The sequence below is a fragment of the Equus quagga genome, chromosome 15 (assembly GCF_021613505.1).
Source record: "Equus quagga isolate Etosha38 chromosome 15, UCLA_HA_Equagga_1.0, whole genome shotgun sequence".
Taxonomy (NCBI): Eukaryota; Metazoa; Chordata; class Mammalia; order Perissodactyla; family Equidae; genus Equus; species Equus quagga.
The window spans coordinates 31301218-31314546 of NC_060281.1; the positions used below are offsets into that span (position 1 = coordinate 31301218).

Sequence of the window (13329 nt, forward strand, 5' to 3'; positions counted from 1 at the left end):
AAGTGAACATCTCTGTGATAATAAGTTTCTCTCCCCTGAAGTATGATCCCCACTTATTTTCCCCTACTAAGAACTATAGGTTTTAACGAAGTATCACAAAGATGTCAATTTTTGAATCATTTTTCTTTCAGTTCTTTAAATTCCTAAGGCATTCAATCTTCAGATCTTCTACAACTGAGAGAGAATCTTCCCCTCAAATGTTCATCCAGTGCAGTTTGATGGAGAAACAGTGACAGGCGGTGAATTGAGAATCTTCATAAAAAATGTCTGCCCAGAGACAGATGAGGTCCTTCAGCTCCAGTGCTCATTGGTTCCTTTCCTAGGGGCTCTCCAATCCTACTGTGTACGGGAGCTTCACAGGTTTTTATTCTCTGAAGTGGGCACATCAGATCCATCAGGTGAGAGCTGTGTTGACTACCGTTACTTCTTCCTTTGTTCTCAATTACATCTGGGAAGATGGCTCTGCAGATGCCCAGAGGCCTTTGGACAGCAGCTATGATGGTGACGCTGGTGGTGCTGAGCACCCCAGTGGCTGAGAGCAGAGACTCTCCAAGTGAGTGCAGGGCAGCTGCTCCCCAGAGCCACCACCCTGGGGAAGAGGCTCTGAGGGACCCTTGGGCTGGGATGTGGGGGATTCTGTGATCTCAGAATACAGTCTTTCTGTGGGAAAGAGAGGTATGTTACAGTCTCATTTCCACCTTCTAATGTCGAGGTGAGGACACTCCTCATCCCATGGGCTCAAGCCCGGGAATGTTAGAATGGGGAGGAGGAGACAAAGTGAGCATCTACCACCAGTGCCAGGACCAAGTGAGCATGGGGTTATTTTTGAAGATATGAATTTCTCCAAAGAAGGCACAGTGGGATTTCCCATTTCAGGGTGTGAACTAAATACCATGGGACTCTGGGTTGGGGGAAAATGTAGGGCAGCAATGGTCTCCGTAGTCTCATATTTGAGGAAGGACTCTACACTCCTGACTCTGAGTGGAGGGCTCATGGAGGCAAACTCTTGGTATTCGAGTGAAGCTGACAGGGTGACCAGAGACAGGCAGTCTTCAAGTTTCACTGATTTATGGTCAAATAGTAACTTGAGTGGGATTCAGACTTGAGTTGACAGTGGACTGAATTTAGGAGAAAGGAGAATGTAAACAAGTAAAATAATACATACTGAGGAACCATTCACTCCAGACACAGATTAGTATCTTTATATAAATTCTCTCGCAATCTTCCTAACACCCCGTGTGTAGGTATTATGACTTCCTTTTATACAATTATACTTATGATATAGATCCTCTAAGTAACCTGCCCAAGCTGGTAATTAGCACAGTTTAATTAGAATCCAATTTATCTAATTCAAATGTCTGTGCTCTTTCTGTGAATAAAATGTTCCTTTTTACCACTCAGGAGATGTCTGTCCCTTCTAAACACACAGGGGTGAGAGAGCCTCACACTGGGGTGAGGTAGGGGTGGCAAAAACTCTGAGTTAAACCCAAGCATTGGAGGGATGCACTTTGCCCAGGGACCAAGAGCAAATGCTTCTCAGGCCGAGGACAAGCTTAATTCTAGACCTTTCTTGTCATTCCTTTGAACGCTTGTGCTCATGTCTTCGTGCTTCCCAGGAGTTCTATGGAGAATGGGATTTCATGTGAGAATGTCCTGATTCCTCCAAGTGCGGGGATTAATGTAAAATAAACCCAACTGCCCTCTGTACTCAGTTCTCAGGTCGCAGGGCTTGCCCTTAGAGACAGGGCTCTCCTTTCCTCATATGAAAGCAATTCTGGAAGCCCTCAGAGCGGGGCGGGCCTGAGGAAGAGCTGCCTGAGGATGCCAGGCTTGCAGTGGGAGGCGCAGGGCCGCGTTGGGCTGGAACCCAAGGTGGCAGCTGGATTTTAGGTTTCTGCCACCCAACGGGCCGCGACCCAGAACGCCGGCCTGCACAGCGGCTGCTGCGTTGGGCTGTGGGGCTGAGGCCGGACTGACGGCAGGGCTGTGATCCCCCGCAGAGACCTTCCTGTTCCAGTTTAAGGGCCAGTGCTACTACACCAACCGGACGCAGCGGGTGCGGTTCCTGGTCAGAACTGGTGCGGAGTGTGAACAGATACATCTACAACCGGGAAGAGCACGTGCGCTTCCACAGCGACGTGGGGGACTTCCAGGCGGTGACCGAGCTGGGGCGGCCGGAAGCCGAGTACCAGAACCAACAGAAGGACGTCCTGGAGCGGAAGCGGGCCGCGGAGAACAGGCTGTGCAGACACAACTACGAGATAGAGGCCCCCTTTACCTGGCAGCGCCAAGGTGAGCGCCGGCCGCCCGCCCTCCGCGGGGCCCACCCTGGGCTCGGCCACCTCCGCGAGGGGAGGGCGGGGCGGCCTTTGGGACCCGAGCCTCGGACCCACGGAGGGGACAGGGAGGCGGGCGCGTCCCGCGGCGGAGGGGCGGGGCCGAGGGCAGCACGGGGACCGAGGTCAGCTGCGCTGAAGTCTCCCCCCCCAGAGGCGGGCCAGGCCTCCCAGTGTGGCCTCACTCTGCTCTTGTTTCCAGTAATTCTGCGCATCCCCGCCTCCTGCCCGCCGTGTGTGCGCTTCCTGGTTCTTCATGTTCGCCTGAGCAGCGCCCTGTGCAGAGCGCCCTCCCTCCTCCCCGCCCGCCGCCCTGCTGTGGGGTCTCCCTGTCTGACCCTAGTGCAGAGCTCTTGGGGCTGCTAGGCTTAACAGCTTGGCCTGGTGGCATTAGGGCTGCCCCATAGCTGCGCCAGGGCACCTTGGCCACGTGGTGTACAGGTCGTGACATATTTTAACTTTTTGGTTTCATATTGTTATTCATCTCAATTCTGTTTTCTTAAATGGCTATCACTAGTTCTGGACCTCTGAGGGGAGGGACTAATTATCCTTGTATGCCTAGTACCTGACACACTAACTGGCACAGTATGAGATCGATAAACTTTTGTAAAATTAATGAATGCATGTGCTCAGTTAGCCATCTACTTAGGCTCAAAAGAAAACAGAAAGGTAAGAAGACCCTTAAAAATGGACTTTCTTGATTATTCTTTACTATTTTGCTTAATGCTTTAAACTGTTATTGAGTTGGATCTAATTTAGAATTTGTGAGTGCAAAGTCTGAGGAAAAAAGTCTTTGCTAAAAATAAAAACAATTCTTGAATGGTGTTGTAAGGCAGATTTTTAATTTCTTAGAAAAGTTGAACAAATAGCACAACAGAAAGAGCTGAAGTTTGGGAGTAAATAAATTGATGCTATTAAATTATTGAATAAAAATTCTTCCAGGTTTCTTTTGCCCTGGACCCTGCCTATCCTCCCTTCCCTCGCCCCTTCCTGCTACATCACCATCTACTTCAGGGGTAGATAGACAATTTGAAAGTTAATGAGCACCATTTAATGAGCACCTGTTTCTAGGCAATTGCCTTCCCAAACATCATCTGCATTTTGCTATTTAATTTCGTAACTACTTTGTGTGTTAGGGATTAGCATCGCCACCTTAATATGCTAATATTGGCACATAAGAAACACTTTAAGCAATCAGCCCACAGTTAACTAGGTCCTGAAGCCTCCCCAAAATACACAACAGTCATTGTGTTCTTTACCACCTGTATATAGAGACTAATGGAAAGAAAGCCTCGTTAATAGCCGATTATGACCAGAAGCAGCAATGAGTCTCTTCTTGCCTGTTTTCAATGTTGGTGGGTCAAAATGATACTTTCAAAGGGATTGGAAGCTCCCTGATTAATCCCTAGTCTGACCACAGTGTTGGCTATGCACGTTCACATAACTTTTAGCTGACTTTTCACTCTTCTGTCATCTGACCCACATCCTAGAGCCATCAAGTACTTATATTTTTGCTCTTTCAGTTCTGTTTCATAAAAATTGTTCTAACATTTTTCCCTTGAATTTATGCTATTTTTACTCCCAATCTGTTTAAGATGAACAGATTTTATAAATCCATAAAGCTGGCCACGATTTCAGTCAGATTCCAGGCAGGAGAACCTGAACAAGAGTTAAAGTCCACACTGAAAGCACAATTCCCTGCAGATGATGGCTCATGGGTGCCCTTTAATCAGGGTGCAGAGTCTGCCCGCTGACCTCAGCAAGCCCCAGTTATACTTGCATGTTTACATTACATTCTCATTAACCCAGGCCAACCTCTGCAAGAATCTCTGAATATTTTCTATAGAGAACATTCATGATAATAATGTGTGATTGCAGAACAAGGAAGTAATTCTTAATAGCAAGGGAATGAAGTAGGGTAGGCAGCTAGTAATTAAACTTGAATGTTAAAAGAAAATTAGGGAAAAAAAGAAAATGAGAGAATGTAACATTATCAAATAAAACACATAAAATATTTACTCTAGTTTCACACTGAGGGAATAAGAGACGCAATAAAATGGTTGGAGATGTGAAGGAGAAGATGTGTAAAATAAGTAGGGAGAGGTGTGTGGTATTTGACCATGAGTAGCAATATCAGAAGATAAAGGAATCGAGGCATGGGCAAAGGTAGTGTTTATCAGTGCTATTTGTTTTCAAGGTTCCCTTTCTTTTCCTTCAAAAATTACAAATTTTTGAAACAACATTCATTTTAAAAACTTGTTTTTATTTTTATACATATATTGAGGTTGTATACAAACTCTTTTTTCTTTTTTTGCAGAAGAAGATTTGCCCTAACATCTGTTGCCAATCTTCCTCCTTTTTTTTTCCTACCTTTTTTCCCCTGCAAAGCCCCAGTACATAACTGTGTATAGTTGTAAGTTCTTCTAGTTCTTCTCTGTGAGCCACTGTCACAGCATGGCTACTGATAGACAAGTGGTGTGGTTCTGTGCCTGGAAACCAAACCCAGGCCACCAAAGTAAAGCATGCAGAACTTAAATTGCTAGGCCATCAGGGCTGGCTCCACAGTCATGTTTTTTGGCTCTGTTACTAGATTGCAAGTTCTTAATGTCAGGGCCCATGGTCTGTTGTTTATCTTTGGATTCCCAGTGCTTGTCAAATTTATGTTTGTTGAATGGATAAATGAACAAGTCAACAAATGAGTTAAATATAGGTGGTATATATTATGCAGAGATGGAAGTTCATGTATTTAATAATATACATTATTGTGAGGAGTTCACCATAGAATGGCATTTGAGCAAAGGTTAGGCTAAAAGCTGAGAGATGCTTTGTTGATCAGTGGCTTGTAAGAAGTGCTCTAACTCTCAAATTTTGTCAGTATTACAGGGTGAGAATTATGGAAGATAGCCTGTTTGAGAAGCACTGCTTTGTAGGAAGGATGTACTGGTCAATGTTCTCTGACTTTTTGGACATGGAAATGTCTATACATTCTTAATTCGCAGTCCATGTCACTATTCATAGGGCCATGCATGGTGTTGATGGTCCCCCAGCCAGCAGGAGAGAGTCAAAGCTGCTGGACTTTCTCTACTATGGGGGCATTGGGACTAACAGAAAGCAGTGTCACTGTCCTATCATGAGTCACTAGAGCTAATCCTGATGATCACCTTCAGTAGGTGTGGGGGGAAAGAAGTCTAAATTTATTATTTTTATTTTTTTTAAGTTTTATGAAGAGTGGCCTGTATAAAATAGCAATTTATAATTTTAAAGTGGTTCTTTTTTTATCAATTTGATCAACAGAATAACTTCCACTGGATGATTACTGTTATCTCTTGAGACTCTGAAAAGTAAACTGACGAATGTGTTTATTCAAGCTAATAAAGTGGCCAAGTTTATCCACTCTGCTAGCAAGGAGGACTCTCCCCATGGGGAGACTTGCCATGTGGTCTCACATGTCACTGTCTTTTCCTCCCTTCAGTGGAACCTACAGTGACCATCTCCCCATCCTGGACAGAGGCTCTAAACCACCACCACCCGCTGGTCTTCACGGTGACAGATTTCTATCCAGGCCAGATCAAAGTTCAGTGGTTCCAGAAATGACCAGGAGGAGACAGCTGGTGTTGTGTCCACCCCCCTTATTAGGAACGGGCACTGGACCTTCCAGATCCTTGTGATGCTGGAAATGACTCCCCAGCGAGGAGATGTCTACACCTGCCACGTGGAGCACCCCAGCCTCCAGAGCCCCATCACAATGCAGTGGCGTAAGGGGCAGTTTGTCTCCTTTCACTGTGGGTCCCACAAGACAGAGGGCAGAGCTTCCTCTGGCCCATCCCATCCTTTATCCCTGATGTCACTAGTGAGCTGGAAATCACAGGAGACTAGAGCACCTTTAGTCTCACTGTCTTTTTAGACAATAGAGAGATCACCCTACACACCGTGGCCCTGGAACCCAGCTCTGATAGCCCTGAAGGATTGAATAATATGGCTGGTGACTGGGATCCTGGGGTCTAAGATTATAGATGTGTTCCTGAGGAACAGAGATCTGCTTCCCCCTCTCTCACCTTGGACCCACTGTGTCTAAGGATTGGTGGGTCCTTTCCTCCCCAAGCTGTACTCAGAATGGAGAACTAGATTGCCCTGGCACCTCCTCCTCCTGTACCTCAGGCTGGACTTCAAGCTTCCTAAAGGGACGCTGTGGGGTGTGGTGACAAATACTGACACTCATGCTCTGCTCCCCAGAGGCGCAGTCTGAATCTGCCCAGGGCAAGATGCTGAGTGGTGTTGGGGGCTTCGTGCTGGGGCTGATCTTCGTCGGGCTGGGCCTTCTCATTCATCACAGGAGCAAGAAGGGTAAGGCGCTGTGGGGAAAGGGGGAAGATGAGCTGTGGCTGAGACCCTCTGTCCAGGGGTCCTCTGCCTCTAGATGTTCAGGGAGACCTCCTCCTCGTGACCCTGAAGGAAGGAGGCTGGGCTGGTGGTGGGAGGAGATGAAACAACCTAGGGGGAGACATTGGAACCTGATTTTACTGGTTGAAAGGTATTCCGACCACAGAGGCGACTGGTGGAGTGTGTTCTAGGACTTCCTTCCAGTTCATCATGTCTCAGTGGCTCTTTTCTGAAAGCTTCCTCCTTCAAAAGAGTCAGAGTATAGCCTTCCCTTCTTTCTAGGGACAGTTTCATTCATTCTGTGGGATTTAGCTTATAACAGTTAACACCTTGTGGTTGATGGGTAGGAGGGAAATAAATTTTCAATGAAGCTACATGTCTCATTTCCCTGTGGGGGAAGAGAGGGACTGGCTGTTTCTTTAATGAGACCTTTCTCACTATAACTTCCTTTGTAGGACCTCGTGGGCCTCTACCAGCAGGTACTGTTTCTGCTCGGATTCAGTGGGGGTGTGGGGACAGGTAAAAGAGGGAAGGGCTGAGGTGAGCATGCCTGGGCTCCATGGTCTTGGTTCATGGCTTTTTCCCTGCTGCCGGAATCAAGGTTGGGGGAGAAGTTTACCTGGTTTCTGTAGGAAGCTCCCAAAGTTGTTCCCCAGAACCAGACCATCACTTTGGTGGCATCTTTCTGCCAAAGTGGGACCCAGGGCCACATCTTGGGTATTAGACACCAGGATGATGCCTACTTTGTGCCACATATTGGTGGGTACTGATCGTGTGCATTTATAAGTGACTGAAAGAGGCTGCTAGTGGTGGAAAGAAGATGAATTATCATCTAATTTACTAAAAGGAGTGAAATGTTTGTATCCTCCAAAAGGATAACAGCTGATCCCCCGCCTGCCACACATCTGCATGGAGCAGAAGTGCTGTGTCTTCTTTAGCTGATTTCACTTTTACACAGATACTGGCGGAGGTGATGATGATGTGCTGTGGACCTCAGCTTTCTCTGTCTGATGCTGCAGGGCCCCACATGGGAGGGGAGAGGGCACATCTCTCAGGAGGCCATGTGCTGATTGCTCTCTATTTATTTCTCTTTTACAGGGCTCCTGTACTGACTCCTGAGGATACTTTAACAGGGATTGGTTTTTGCTCTTCTATAATGCTTGTCTGTCCTTGCTCAGAATTCCCATCTGCCTGGTTTGTAAATATTTTCTCCCATTCTGTAGGTTGCCTTTTCATTTTGTTGATTGATTGTTTTGCTGTGAAGAAGCTTTTTAGTTTGATATAGTCTCACTTGTTCACTTTTGCTTTTGTTGCTTGTGTTTTTGGTGTCATTGCCAAGACCAATGTCAAGGAGTTTTTTCCTGAAAGTTTTATGGTTTCAGATCTTACATTTAAGTTTTTTATCCAGTTAACCTTTGTGAGTGGTATAATATAGGAGTCCAATTTCTTTTCTTTTTGAAATTTAAATTTTATGTTTTATTTTTCTATTTTTTGAGATATAAATGACATATAACATTGTATAGATTTAAGGTGTATGGCATAATGATTTGATATATATATATCAAAATATATATTGTATTGCAAAATGATTACCACAATAAGTTTAGTCAACATCCATCACCTCATATAGTTACAGAAAATTCTTTTTCCTTGTGATGATAACTTTTAAGATCTTCTCTCTTAGCAACTTTTAAATATCCAATACAATATTGTTTACCGTAGTCATCATGTACATGTTACATCCCCAGTACTTATTTGTCTTGTAATTGGAAGTTGGTACCTTTTGACTGCCTTCACCTAATTCCCCCACCCCCTGCCTTTGGCAACCACAAATATGATCTCTTCTTTTATGTTTGTTTTTTTTAGATTCCACATATGTATGAGATCATAAGTGTTTGTCTTTCTCTGTCTGACTTATTTCACTTAGCATAATTCCCTAAAGATCTATCCATGTTGTCGTAAATGGCAGGATTTCCTTCTTTTTATGGCAGAGTAGTTTTCCATTGTATGTGTATACTCACTACATTTTCTTTATCAATTCCTCTGTTGATAGGTTGTTTCCAAGTCTTGGCGGTTGTAAATAATGCAACAATGGACATGGGGGCTGCAGATATCTCTTTGACACAGTGTGTTTGTTTCCTTGAGATATATACCTCCAAGTGGAATTGCTGGATCATATGGTAATTCTATTTTTAGTTTTGTGAGTAACTTCCATACTGTTTTCCATAGTAGCTGAACCACTGTACATTTCCACCAACAGTGCACAAGGGTTCTCTTTTCTTCACATCTTCACCAGCATTTATCATTTATCTTTCTGATGATAACCATTCTAACAGGTGTGAGATGATATCTCATTGTGGCTTTTGTTTTTAATTCCCTGATGATTAATGATGTGGAGGACATTTCCAGGTACCTGTTGGCCATTTAAATATCTTCTTTGGAAAAATGTCTATTCAGGTCCTTTCTCCATTTTTTAATTAGATTATTTGCATTTTTGCTATTAATTTGTATGAGTTCTTTGTATATTTTGGATATTAACTCCTTATCATATGTGGTTTGCAAATATTTTCTCCCATTCCATAGGTTGCCTGTTCATTTTGCTGATTGTTTCTTTTGCTGTGCAGAGGTGTTTCAATTTGATATGGTCCCACTTGTTTATTTTTATTTTGTTGCTTATACTCTAGGTGTCATATCCAAAACCTCATTGCCAGGACCTATGTGAGTAAGCTTTTCTCCCTATGTTGTCTTCTAGGAGTTTTAGATTTTCGGGTCTTACACTTAAGTCTTTAATATATTTTGAGTTAACTTTTGCATGTGGGGTAAGATAAGGGTCTAGTTTCATTCTTTTACATGTGAATATCCAATTTTGCCCACACCATCTATTGAAGACACTGTGTTTTCTCTACTGAGTATTCTTGGCTCGTTGTCAAATATTAGGTAACTGTATATGCATGAGTTTATTTCTGGGCTCTCAATTGTTCTATTGGTCTATGTGTCTGTTTTTATGCCAGTACCATATTGTTTTGATTACTCTAATTTTGTGATGTAGTTTGAAATCAGGAAATGTGACGCCACTCGCTTTCTTCTCTTTTCCTTGGATTGCTTAGGAATCTTTGGTGTCTTCTGTGTTTCCATACAAATTTTATGATTGCTTATTCTATTTCTGTGAAAAAACGCCATTGGCATTGGTTAGAGATTATAATGAATCGGCATTGGTTAGAGATTATAATGAATCTGTAGATGGCTTTGTGTGGTATGGACATTTTAACAGTATTAATTTTTCTGAACCATGAACACAGGATATCTTTCCATTTATTTGGGTCTTCTTCAATTTCTTTCATCATTATCTTTTAATTTTCTGTGTACAGATATTTTATCCTCTTGAGAGGTTAAATTTATTCCTAAGTATTTTATTGTTTTTCACAGTATTGTGAATGGGATTGTTTTCTTTATTTCTTTTTCAGATAGTTCGCTGTTAATGTACATAAATGCAATGGATCTGTATGTTGGTTTTGTATAGTCCAAATTTCCTGAATTTATTGATTAGTTCTAACAGTTTTATGGTGGAGTCTTTAGGATTTTCTATGAGTAAGATGACATAGTCTGCAAACAGAGACAGTTTTACTTCTGTCTTTCTAATTTGAATGCCTTTTATTTCTTCTTCTTGCCTGATTGCTCTGGATAGGACTTTCAGTGCTCTGTTGAATAGGAGTGGTGAGAGTGAGCACCCTTGCCTTGTTCCTGATCTTAGAGGAAAAGCTTTCAACTTTTCAAGGTTACTGAGTATGATGTTAGCTGTGGGCTTGTCATATAGGGCCTGTATTATGTTGAGGTATATTCCTTTTTGTTGAGAGTTTTTATCATGAAAGGATGTTGTATTTTTCAAATGCTTTTTCTAAATCTATTGAGATGATCATATGACTTTTATCTTTTAATCTATTTTGTGGTGTTTTGCATTTATTGATTTGCATAGGTTGAAACATCCTTACATCCCAGGGGTAAATCCCTCTTGATCACAGAGTGTGATTCTTTTAATGTGCTGTTGAATTCAGTTTGCTGATTTTTTTTGAGAATTTTTGCATCTATTTTGATCAGGGACATTTCCCTTTCTTGTAGTGTGTGTCCTTATCTTGCTTTTGGTAATGCTGGTCTTGTAAAATGAATTTGGGACTGTTGTCTCCTCTTTAATTTTTTGGAAGAGCCTGAGAAGCGCTGGCATTAATTATTCTTTAAATGTTTGGTGGAATTCACCAGTGAAAATGTCTGGGCTTTATTTTGTTAGGAGGTTTTTGGTTAGTGATTCAATCTCCTTACGTGCTATTGATTTGTGCAGATTTTCTATGTAAGAATCAGTCTTTATGGGTTGTATGTTTCCAGGAATTTATGTATTTCTTCTAAGTTATCTAATTTGTTGGCATATAATTGTTCATAGTAGTCTCTTATGATACTTTATATTTCCGTGCTATCAGTTGTAATGTCTCTTCTTTCATTTATAATTTTACTAATTTGAGTCACATTTCTTTTTTTATTAGTCTAGGTAAAGGCTTGTCAGCTTTGTTTATCTTTTCAAAAAATTGAGTCTTAGTTTCCTTGGCCTTTTCTATAGTCTCTTAATCTCTATTTCTGCTGTCATCTTTGTTATTCCTTTCCTTCTGCTGACTTTGGGCTTAGTTTTTCTTTTTCTAGTTCCTGAGGGGTAAGTTAGGCTGCTCTTTTGAGATCTTTTTTCTTAATGTGGGCATTTATGACTAGAAAGTTCCCTCTTTATAAGAAGTGTCTTTGCTGCATCCCATAAGTGGTATTTACGTTTTTATTTATCTCAAGATATTTTTTGATTTCTTCTTTGAACCATTGGTTATTCAGGATGTGTTCTTTAATTTCCACATACTTGTAGAAATTCCAGCTTTCCTCTTGTTTTTTATTTCTCATTTCATACTGTCGTGGTTGGAAAAGATACTTAATATGATTTAAATCTTCAATTTATTAAGACTTGTTTTGTGACCTAATATATGATCTATCCTGGACAATATTCCTTTTGCACTTGAGAAGAACGTGTATTCTGTTGCTGTTGAATGAAATATACTGTATATGTCTGTTAGGTCCATTTGGTCTAAAATATAATTGAAGTCCATTATTTCCTTATTGATTTTCTGTCTGCATGATCTAGCCCTTGTTGAAAATAGGCTATTGAAGTCCCCTACTATTATTGTACTGTTGTCTATTTCTCCCTTCAGATCTGTTGGTATTTGCTTAATATACTTAGGTGCTTCTATGTTGGGTGCATATATGCTTATGATTGTTATAACCTCTTAATGAATTGACTTCTTTATCATTGTCTAATGACCTTCTTTGTCTCTTTGACAGTTTTTCACTTAAAGTTTATTTTAGGTTTTGTAAGTATAGCTACCACTGGTCTATTTTGGTTTCCACTCTCATGGAAAACCTTTTTCCATCTCTTTGCTTTGAGCCTGTGTGTGTCCTTAAAGTTGAAGTGAGTCTCTTGTAGGCATCATATAGTTAAGTCTTTTTTACTGTTGATTTTTTTTTTAATCCATCCAGCCACCCTTTGCTGTTTATTGGAGAATTTAATCTGTTTATGTTAAGAGTAATTATTGATAGGAGTCATTACTAAGCCATCTTATTGTTTTCTGGCTGTTTTGTAGTTCCCTTATTCTTTTCTTCCTCTCTTGCTGCCTTCTTTTGTAAATTGATGAATTTCTGTAGTGGTATGCCATGATTCCCTTCTTTATCTTTTGTGTATCTACTGTAAGTTTTTGCTTGTTGTTACCATGAGGCTTACATAAAATATATATATATAATAATAATCTATTTTACACTGATAACAACTTAACTTCAATTGCATGGAAATACTCTCCCCTTTTCTTTCCCCCCATTATATTTTTGATGTCACATTTTATCTCTTTTCATATTGTACATTCATTAAAAAATTATTATATCTACAGTTATTTTGAATACTTTTTTCTTCAATCTTATACTAGGTTTAAGTGGTTAATACATCACCATATTACAGTTATCAGAGTATTCTGAATTTTACTATATACTCACCTATACCAGCGTGTTTATATTTTCATCTGTTTTTGTGTCATTAATTAGTGTCCTTTCTTTTCAGGTTGAAGAACTCATTTCAGCATTTCTTGCAAAGCAGGTCTAGTGGTGATGAACTCTCTCAGCTTTTGTTTGTCTGGGAAACTCTATTTCTCCTTCACTTGTGAAGGTCAACTTTGTCAGCTACAGTATTCTTGGTTGGCAGTTTTTTCTGTCAGTAATTTTGATTATATCACCCCCTCTCCGCTGACTTGTAAAATATATGTTGAGAAATCTGCTGATAGCCTTATGGGGATTCCCTTAAGAATTACAAGCTTCTTTACTATTGCTGCTTTTAAAATTATTTCTTTGTCTTTGATTTTTTTACTGTTTTATTATAATGGGTCTTAGAGAAGATCTCTAAATTGGGTTTATTTCTTGACCTATAGCTTCACAAACTTTGATATCCAAATCTCATCCCAGAATAGGGAAATTCTCAGCCATTGTTTCTTTAAATAAGTTTTGTGTCCCCTTCTGATTCTGGGACTCTAGTCATTCAGAGTGTTAG

The 13329-nt window shown here is 41.1% G+C and overlaps 1 pseudogene; it reads left to right on the top strand.

Annotated features, from left to right (window-relative positions):
* The first annotated feature begins 409 nt into the window (after positions 1-409).
* LOC124227306 (boLa class II histocompatibility antigen, DQB*0101 beta chain-like) lies at positions 410-7843 on the top strand (annotated as a pseudogene).
* The last annotated feature ends 5486 nt before the right edge of the window (positions 7844-13329 follow it).